We start from the raw sequence: 11,234 nt of genomic DNA, 5'->3' as shown, positions 1-11,234 counted from the left end.
GCTTCAGCAGTATGTTAACAGGGGAATGTAGTGGTTTGCACTGTTACCTCACAGCAAGAAGGTTCTGGGTTTGAGCCCAGTGGCTGGTGGGGGCCTTTCTGTGTGGAGTTTGTGTGTTCTGCCTGTGTCAGCTCTGGTTAACCCCACAGCTCAAAGACATGTAGTTCAGTTAACATGGGGTGGTGTTGGGCTGAAGTGCCCTTTAGCATATATATATAAAATGTGTGTATATATATGAATGACTCACCACACTTCGTGTCAATTAAATCTTATTAATAGTAACAGATCTAGATAAATCCAGTGACTATAGACCAAACTTTAATATGCCTACAGTCAATGTTAATGTCAATTATGACTATTATAAATTGCCAATGGTAGACCCTCTGATGATAATGTTCTTCTAATAATATTTTATTTCTAAGTTAGTAAATGTACTCATCCTGTAAATGGATCATGATTTGCATATTGCAGATACTCCCATATCCTTAGCCATTTTGCACTGTTACTATTACCATTTACACTAATACAATTTGTGCTATTTCTGCTTGTGTGGTATTGTATGTGTGTGCTTTTTTTAAATTAATGCTTGTTTGGTTTGTGTATTTATGTTTACACTGAGGGTCTTGGAGAAACAATATTTCAATCTGTGAAAAAGCCCGTTTGCATGGCTCCGTCCTCCGTTGCACAGTTGCTCTGTTCACTAGATGAGCTCTAGTGCTCCCTTTTTAGTGAGCTCAGTCAGCAGGCTGGTAAAGTCCAAAAAATTAGGAAAAACCTCCTGTAATAGCCAGCCAGGCCCAGGAACTGCCTCACCCCCTTTTGGTCTTGAGTCTTGGGCAGGCCACAATCGCTGCATTCTTATCAATTTAGGGACGCACCTGCCCATGACCCAAGTGAAAGCCCAGATACTGTACTTCCACCCACCAAATTGCACACTTCCTTGGGTTTGCTGTGAGTTGTGCATATTTCAGTGATCTCAGGACAGCCCTGGGGTTTTGGAAATGCCACTGCCAATGTCCCTGTGTGCTCATGACAGGAACTGAACTATGATGCAACGGCTGGAGTGCACCTCTGCAGAGCAGGGACCTAATCTGTGAGCAATGTCCACTGAGTAAGCCAGCTGGTCCACGATGTCCAGGGAAATGTGTTTGAAAATGTCAACGATGATATTCTTCACGTTCTCACCTGCTTGCTCTGGAATGCCAGACACTCGTAGATTCCATCTTCTTTAGGCATCCAGGTTGCTGCATTGTTTCTGAGGACACTGTTCTCTTTTTCTAAGATGTGGACTTTACTTTGTAAGGCGATGACTTTATTTTTCACGTCTTCTACCTGTTTCCCCATAGAATCAAGGACGTCGGTGACACTTTTAATGGAATTTGTATTATCTTTAACCATTGCCTCAAGTGACTGCAGCCATTTGAGAGATTCTTCTTGCATCTTTTCAATTCTTTCCATTATTTTTAGCAAAAGCAAGATGGGCACAGCCTCTTTATGATCCTCGTCACTGGCACGTGTCTTCGACTTTTTGGCTGGTCGTGGTTTCGGAGTTTCTGGTAGTGGCACCAAACACTGTTCCATTACGTCTTGTAAACCATCTGGTTCAAACTTTTCACTCAGAGACTCTCTGGCATAGAAATGCATTACAGCGCAGCTATCTTCCTCTGTTTCCATATTGATGGATAACCTGAAAAAATAGCAAGTATGCTTACCAACCAAGGGCGGCTGGTGCATAAGGGCGATTGGGTGACGTACTGCCAAAACGAAAAAAAAAAAGTTTTTTTTCTTTTTTTAAAACAAACTTTCACCAGCGCTGCTCGAGGCTGTTTTAATCTGTCTCTGGGTATCATTGTCCAATCAGGGTGGTCTTGCTTCTAGAATACCGCCCCTTTTGGGGCGATTTCAGTCACGTTGAAAATCGCCCAAGAGTTCACTGATAGAGTCCCATGTTAATATATATTTTTTCTCCTGACTGACACTTCAATGCAATCTTTATGGGTTCCGGGGGGGCTTGCCCTAACGTGCTTACGTCACTGCGAAGCGCGGCAAAGTTGCATTCGATCCGCTCAGTTTCTGAGGTGAGATGGATGCGGAAAGCAATTCAGTGCGGTCCTTAAAAGAAGGTCCATTTAGTCAGCAATCAAATTGAGCTAAATTGGCAACAAAACAAGCTGGACCCCCTCGACCAAATCTAAACATAAAACAAATTTCGACAAGGGGGGGAATCATATACTCGAGGTTTTACTTCAACATGGTCCCAGCACAAATCCTGGTGAGCTGGCTGCGAGGACGCCTCAGCAGTTTTCTGCTCCCCTGCTTACTTTTCCACCCTGGAGGTGGCTCCACGGACAACACTGCTTGGATGGTCACTGGAGTTTCGGACATGCATCATTTGTCGGGGAAAATAAAAAAACATGAGTCATCAAAGATTCACATGGGCAGCTGTGTGAAATGTTCGGCTTTTGGGAGAGTGAACATCGCTACACAACTGGATGAGGGCTACAGGCTAGCAGTTCACCGCCACAACGATGAGGTGAGCAAGAACAGGCACATATTAAACCGGCTCATCCAATGCGTGAAATTTTGTGGAGTGTTCGAGTTAGCTCTACGAGGCAAAGACGAAACTGAGGGCTCCAGTCACCGTGGTGTTTTTCTGGGTTTGGTTGACTTTGTGACTCACACACACAGTCACAGAATCCGTTCACTTTTGATGTTTTCAATGTGCATTTTTATATTTGCCACACTTTGCTCTGAGAGTTAGCACTTTGGTAATATCCTTGGTAAATACCAGTAATTGCAAGATCTAAAGATCCACTCATCTATTTATTCAACTGCTATTGTTATGTTAGCCAACTATTTACAATGTTTTGTTACAGTAAATGCACTTTCCTGTTTGTCCTTAAGTTGCACAGTCTGTAAAATTCTTGCTGGTCATGGAGTTTGAAGTACAAAATCTATTTACAGAACATTCTGTAGAACAGTTGACTTGCTACCTAGGTCAATTTACTTCAGTCCTGTGGACATTTATGGTCCGTGTAGACATAACGGGGGAAAATTGCCCCCCCTGAAAAAAAATTCAGGAGCCGCCACTGTTACCAACTCCTGTCGGTTTAGTTCGTATAGTGTTATGTTCACTTCTCCTTTAGTTAGCAGGTTCACTGAATGGTTAGCTTGAGGCATAGTTGGATAACAGTGAATAAAATGAAAGCAAACAAGGATTAAAAAATTGTTTCTGAGCAAGGTCCTTGTAGTAGCTATTTAGTTTGTCAATTAGGTTCATTCTAATCAGCCCTTAAGCATATTTAGCAATTCAGCACATTAGGTTTTGTTCTTCATGTTGCGGAGCTACACAAATCACATATTACACTGATGCCATCTTGGCTGCCCCCTGTTGCTCTATGTAGTTTTCATAACAGGCTTATTAAATAAATATACAGCAATAATGTTCCAACAAATATTTTAATGAGTCTGAGTTTTGACTTTGACAGAGTTACTAACACACCAATGATCATTGCATCATACAAAATAAACAAACACACATACAGGCGAGGTGGCCGAGAGGTTAAGGCGATGGACTGCTAATCCATTGTGCTCTGCATGCGTGGGTTCGAATCCCACCCTCGTCGCGTGCCTGTTCTTTTGGGTGGCACGGTGGTGTAGTGGTTAGCATGGTCGCCTCACAGCAAGAAGGTTCCGGGTTCGCGAGGGCCTTTCTGTGTGGAGTTTGCATGTTCTCCCTGTGTCTGGTTTCCTCTGGATGCTCTGGTTTCCCCCACAATCCAAAGAAGGTTGAAAGCTAACCTTCACAGCTCATCAGAGGAGCATATCAGCAGAAAAGTAGTGTGGAGTTAGTTTATTAGGTAATTGTTACAAACAGTGTCAAGGTTGTGGGTTTAATCCAAATAGTGGCTGTTTTCACAGATGCATGGGCGCCACCAGGGGGGGAAAGGTTAGAACAATTCTAGGGGCCCAGCACTGCCATGGGGCCCTTTAAGGGGCTGATAATATGATTTTAATAAGACTTTTGAAATAACAACAATGCAATATTCCATCTGGTAAAATGAGCTAATTGAACAAGGTTGTCTATTTCTTGAGTTCTTCAACATATTGTCATTTAACCCTCCCCCTTTTGCGAAATGGTATGGTCCAGTTCTGGTAGAAGCGCGATGCGTTAAATCTGTGTGCTGATCAGTGCAACGCTACTTGCTGCTGTGTCGCGGTGCAGCAGCCAGCCAGCCAGCAGTGGAGTGCGTACAGTCTATGATCGCTAAATATGAAGCGTGGCTGTCAAAAACGTAAAGAAAGGCAGCTGAAAGCTGAGAGGGACCGGAGAGGCAGGCAACTGGTCACCCAGTTTTTCCCAAAGAAAGGTAGCTATTGCTCACATGTGTTCAAAATATCAGCGAATGGTAAATGAACAGTATGAACGTGGTTGGATTAGCCTATCAAGAGAACACTTTTACAGTTTGTACAGTGACATTTTCCATTTTAATAACTGAACTGACTTGTGTGATAAACAAGATGAAATATTACGTTATGCTGGTGCTAATAACTAGTGCTAATAACCAGTTTCATAACTAATGGGGTGCCCTAAATAGGCACAGATTCAGCCTCAGGGGGACCTCCGCCCTACCAAACCACTGAACCCCCCTTTGGAGAAGGAGGTAAGCAGCAATACAACCCATAAATGCTTTAGGATTGAAGTTTTTAATGAGCGAGCGCCATATACAGTTTGCTAGATTAAAGTGTTGCTAATAATGGACACCAGTCAAGTGTTTGACATGGTTATGTGTGTGGAATGTTCACACGTTCTAAACCATTGTTTTCAAATTGACGAGCTGGAGAAAGCGCAGCACACATAAAAGAGGGATAGAGGTTACAACATATGAAGAAATACGTACGTAATTGATCAAATTGAAATGTCACTCCGTGTCACTTTGAAATAAATTTATAATAAGATGTTTCCTGTCTTTTATGGGTAACATTTGTAAGGCTACTGAGTATGGAGTTCATCACAAACTCAAGGTCCATGGGCTATCAAAAGTCAAATAATGACAATAGTGCAATTGTGACAAGGGTGGGCAAAGTTGGGGGGCCCAAAATTCTAATCTTTCATGGGGCCCAAAATTTCTGGGGCAGCTTGCCTGCGACCCTGTAGAACAGGATAAAGCAGCCTGAAATGAGATGAGACAAGTCTATTTGAAAAAATTAAATAAAAACTGTTTTGCGAACTTAATTCCACATACCATTTTAAAAAATAATTCTCATCTCGATGTCAATAATTGTGGAACGATGTCAATAACTATGGAATGGTGTCACATCATCTGACATGCTAAGTAATCGGGAATCAACTTATTTTTTTTCAGTGGAAGTTTGAGTGACTATTAATGCACAATTTACATATTGAAAGTCTCTTCTACTTTTGCAATGGCCAAAAGATCATTAAGGTGTCAATGATTGTAGCTGCAGCTCTACTTCTGGATACGTAAACTTACAACCTACGATACCCTGTGGTAGGAGTGGTGCTGTTTCAGATTGGCGTACTGCAGCAGTACGGTGTGAAGGTTTTGGGCACACCTGTAGAGTCCATCATCGCCACAGAGGACAGACAGCTGATTGCTGACAAGCTGAAGGAGACCAATGAGAGGATCGTCCCCAGTGTGGCTGTAGAGTCGGTGAGCCCTGCTCTTCTCTCGTTACACTCCACACATGTATATCCAATATCCAGCACACGATATTCCCAGTCACCCGCTTTTAAAGGCCTATATAGATCAAATGGGTGTGCTTTTATATGAATGTTTGCATGTGTAACATTATTTATGATAATATTTACTTGGCATGTAATGATATATTGCAATGATAAATCGTGATACATATTTATGATGATTTGAATAAATTAATTACAAAACAATATCAACTGTGAGCTACTGCTCACTTACGTATCCCCTCGCTCTCGCTTATATCAGAATGCAAGCTATTGAAAGAATATGACACTTATTATGAATGTTGACTTCAACAAATAATTAACCCTGACAAGTAAGTAAAGAGCAGTGTTCTCCCCAGGTATTTCAAATAGCATCCTGGTAAACTGTCAATTTGAAATAGCATTTTGCTTCTTGAAATGGCGTCTAAATCCACCATATATATTTCATAAATACATTCAGTCGGTAAACAGATAGTCGATGTGCGACAGACCTGAAAACGGTATACACAGTATAGAACCCCAAGCTGAAGTTCAGTACCAAATATCAAGCACAGTGGTCTCAAAATTAGCCGGTCACCGGCGGCAAATCGCCGTCTGTGGCTTGTTATGCCACCGGCTATTGTCAGTTGAGTCACAAAATTTAATATTAAATATTTCTGACGGCAAAATAAGTTGTGAACGTAAATTACATCCACTATGTCATGTATGTCGGTTGCCGCATCAACTTTGTTTACATCCTCGACATGAGTGCAGCCATTACTGCCCCTTGTGTCATATGTAAGCCGTACTCTGATTGGCTTAGTGTTCCATGGACTGTGAATGGTTCATGCCATCATGTGACTCACAAATGGCGACGAAGAGAGTCGCAAGCGGCTCCATGCTGGATGCGTGGCTAAAAAGGTCTAGAGGGAAAGGTAAGTACGTTTTGAACACAAATTTATTCTGTCATTGTGTTGATATAGAAAAATAAATACGTCTTAGTCCACTGTTTCTCAACCTTGCTTAAGACATTATAATCGCAGATCGTAAAGTTGACTCTGCGTTTGACAGCTGCTCGAAAAAACAAACTGCGTGCGTAACAACGCTAATCAAGCTTAAGCTAGGCGACCCGCCTCAAATATCCGTCCCGGGTAAATGTTATCCCAATTTTAGATGACCTGTTCCAAACCATCCCGCCCCATGAAAAATTCGTACTTGCATCTCTCTCTCTCTCTCATATATATATATATATATATATATATAGTTCTTCATCTGTATTCAAGATTTCACCATATTCTTCAATAGTATTAGAGAATCTGGAGAAACTTGTCACCTTAGCTTAGTCAAAGTGCACATCAGACTTAAAATTATTATATCATCCATATGTGGAGTTCAATCGGACTACTTTTTATGTGTTTGTTTGCAAATATTTCTGAAATTTGATATAATGACTGAGGTATGGTTTCATATTTCCAAATGGTATTGATTACCCTTTATTTTCACTGTTAAAAGTTACCAGAGGCCACCATTTCTCAGTGCATTTCATAAAATTTTCCATGCCCAAAGGGGGGCACACCCCCCTTTGAAACCCCCCCTGCACGCTTTGCGTGCATTATGTCTACCACTGGCAGACATTTTACGATTTTGCACCCTGCTGTAAATTATTTGTACCCTGCTATTCTCCCAAACTTTGAAGCCCCTGCAAGCAGTTGTGATTTGTAGTTGCTGAGAAAAGTCTTTCGAAAATTTTGTGAATCCACCCTATATGTTTCGTAAATACATTTAGTTGGTAAACAGGAAGTCGATGTGGGACAGACCTGAAAACGGTATATACGGTATAGAACCCCAAGCTGAAGTTTGGTACTAAGTGGCTATGATTTGTGGTTGCTGAGAAAAAGGGTGTTTTGGATGGACGGAGATACAGACGGACGGACAGAGGTAAACCAGTATATCCCCACTTCTTTGGAGTGGGGGTATAAAAAAATGAATTGTAATTATCAGGCTGTGTAATCACTAAGATAGATAGATAGCTCCCAAGGTGGGAATTTGTTTTGTTGCAGCAGCAAGTTATCAAACATGTGAAAAGAAAAAGACACACTGTGCAACATAAAATAGAATTAAAAAAAGAACAAGCTAACTTTACAATATACAGATAAAAATGTAACAATTAAAAATACCTATATATGCGCTTTGTACATGTGACTGTGCATTAATAGTGCTAAAATCAAGAATTGTGATAAATGAAGATAAAAACTGTGCAAAAAAAGTGTCAGTATTGAATGGAAGACAAATAAATAAAAACAAATCAAACAGTGCAAATGACTAATGACAGTAAACCCAAAATTACACCTGTTCAGGTAGCTTTTTTTTCTTTTGCCATGACCCGGATTCAAACCAGGGTTGCTGCAGCCACAACGCAGAGTACTAACCACTATACGATCATGGCAAACTACTCAGGTAATCAGACACTTGCTTTCAAGACCATACCACTCATGATTTTCAAGTTCTGCTCCGGAAACAAAACCTCCCCCTCAGACTAACCTGAGAAACTAAGTCTGAAATTGTTTCCATGGAAACATGAAAAATTAAAATTTCTCAAATTTCTTAGTATGAAAAGGCACATCTACATCACCTTCTTAATATGTATACCAAGTTTCAAATCCGTATCATGAATAGTTTTGGATATATGCTCCGGAAACAAACATTGCTCTTAGTTTCTAAGTCAAAATCTATTTATGTAAAAATTTGAAAAATACTTGAGAAAGTAGCCAGAATGTACAGTCCACAGCCCACTCTACAATTGACACACTGCATTATTTAAAATGTGTGTCCTTTTTTTGTGAGGCAAATAGTAAACAGAAGCTAACTGCGGTTAGGAACTAAAGTTGTGAGTGATGTTCCAGTAGGTTCTGTGGGCCGTTTTGAGGATCAGTACAGGGGCTCCATAGCTCAGTGGTGAAAGCACTGGTCTAGTACAGCCTTTCTCAACTGGGGTGCTGTCTGGCTTCATTAGGTTTGCCATCAAAAAATTATATATTCTAACATTGAAATAAATAAAATGAATTAAAATTCCAAAAAATGATAGTTACACTAATGCAGATCATCGCCGCCTCATGCATTATCAAAATCTGTCTCATGGCCCCCTTTCCCATGTCACAACGTCACTGCCGGGGTCAGCGTGGCTGCGTATATTTTATATGGGGGTGCCTTGAGAATTTGCATACTCCTGAAGGGTGCCGTGACTGAAAAAAGGTTGAGAAACGCTGGTCTAGTAAACCAGGGGTTATGAGTTCAATTCTCACTGGGGCCTGTCAGGGATATTTTGAAGGTGGAAAGATGATCCAGATAAAAGAGGGGATATTGAGAACACTGACACCAGAAGGTGAGCAAGTGCTGCTCATGATTTCTCATCACCTGAAGACCACTTTCTGCTGGTGAGAATGGCCTCATATGGACAGTTTGAAGATCAGTGAGATCACTGTGGATGAGACTGAGGACCTGAAGGTGTCTTTGGTGTGCAATTTCTGCAAAGCACTTTGCACTCAAATCTCCATCAATGCACATAGTCAGGTGGTATTTGGAGGCTATTTTGCAAAATTTACCAAGTCTTGTTTTTGGTAATAATATACAAGTTCAGATATAAATTCATAAATCTGGACTTCTTGTAATGTTTGTAGGCTGCTGTTTCATAGTTAATTATGCAGGGGAACTTTGCGCATAAAAAGATCCCTGAAACCACATGTAGGAAATTGGTATAAAAGTATTACATCATTAATATGCAATTATTATATCCATAATAGCGGAGCTCCCAGTGGAGCGCCATACCTAAGAAAAAATGGTAAACCAATCGAGTTGATTTTTTTGTGGTTTGTCCGTGTATGTGTAACACCAGTCATGCACACCGCCTAGTGGTCAGTGTTAGTAATTACCAGTCATACACACCGCCTAGTGGTCAGTGTTAGTAAGTACCAGTCATGCACACCGCCTAGTGGTCAGTGCAAGTAATTACCAGTCATACACACCACCTAGTGGTCAGTGTTAGTAATTACCAGTCATACACACCGCCTAGTGGTCAGTGTTAGTAAGTACCAGTCATACACACCGCCTAGTGGTCAGTGTTAGTAAGTACCAGTCATACACACCGCCTAGTGGTCAGTGCAAGTAATTACCAGTCATACACACCGCCTAGTGGTCACTGTTAGTAATTACCAGTCATACACACCACCTAGTGGCCAGTGTTAGTAATTACCAGTCATACACACCGCCTAGTGGCCAGTGTTAGTAATTACCAGTCATACACACCACCTAGTGGTCAGTGTTAGTAATTATCAATCATACACACCGCCTAGTGGCCAGTGTTAGTAATTACTAGTCATACACACCGCCTAGTGGCCAGTGTTAGTAATTACCAGTCATACACACCGCCTAGTGGCCAGTGTTAGTAATTACCAGTCATACACACCGCCTAGTGGTCAGTGTTAGTAAGTACCAGTCATACACACCGCCTAGTGGTCAGTGCAAGTAATTACAAGTCATATACACCACCTGCCCCGGGGCCGGCGAGGGCCTTTCTGTGCGGAGTTTGCATGTTCTCCCCGTGTCCGCGTGGGTTTCCTCCGGGTGCTCCGGTTTCCCCCACAGTCCAAAGACATGCAGGTTAGGTTAATTGGTGACTCTAAATTGACTGTAGGTGTGAATGTGAGTGTGAATGGTTGTCTGTGTCTATGTGTCAGCCCTGTGATGACCTGGCGACTTGTCCAGGGTGTACCCCACCTTTCGCCCGTAGTCAGCTGGGATAGGCTCCAGCTTGCCTGCGACCCTGTAGAAGGATAAAGCGGCTAGAGATAATGAGATGAGACACACCGCCTAGTGGCCAGTGTTAGTAATTACCAGTCATACACACTGCCTAGTGGCCAGTGCTAGTCAGTAAAGAAATAAAACAAAGGAGACTGGCTATGATATAAGAAAATTCTACAACCCAGAAACAGATGGGAGCTCCGCTTTTAGACAGTGCCTCAATCTATATATTAGGTGTTATTTGTGGCACACAACCTTTTTACTCACGTCAAAAGCAGGGTTCATACATTAGATACCCATTTAACCCTAAAAGGGCCTAAACTACTGAGTGGGATCAGTTAGAACCTCAGAGGTGGTGTGCTGCACAGTCTATTCAACTGACATAACTTTTTGCTTTTAGGAGTTTGTTACTCTATAGATTCTTTATCTAAAAGTATGTTTGTTTCAAGATTGATGAAAAAAAAAGTGTTTAACAAGGTGACTGATTTTCTCTTTGGGTCCCATAACTCTGTGAGATTTGTTGCAAAAATATTTCAGCAAGTTAGTCACTTCTTTGTGTGTCTATCTTTGCCTATCTGTATGTTTGCATGCTTGTCTCAGATATCTGCCATAATTAAGAATATAACTCTTTCTTACAAATTATAGATAACTAGTGAACCTGTTAGTTATAGAGTTACTGAAATGTCTGATGTCTGATGCTTATCTGTCCATGCACTCTCCATACAGAACAACAGACAGTCCAGCAGATACAGAG

General features: G+C 41.4%; 1 non-coding gene across 1 annotated transcript; it reads left to right on the top strand.

Moving 5' to 3' along the window:
- The first annotated feature begins 3,544 nt into the window (after nt 1-3,544).
- Nucleotides 3,545-3,626, top strand: trnas-gcu (transfer RNA serine (anticodon GCU)). The gene has a single exon. It is a non-coding gene; the product is annotated as a tRNA-Ser (tRNA).
- The last annotated feature ends 7,608 nt before the right edge of the window (nt 3,627-11,234 follow it).

This window comes from Neoarius graeffei, chromosome 1 (genome assembly GCF_027579695.1).
Source record: "Neoarius graeffei isolate fNeoGra1 chromosome 1, fNeoGra1.pri, whole genome shotgun sequence".
Taxonomy (NCBI): Eukaryota; Metazoa; Chordata; class Actinopteri; order Siluriformes; family Ariidae; genus Neoarius; species Neoarius graeffei.
This window is presented reverse-complemented; position numbering and strand designations above follow the sequence as displayed.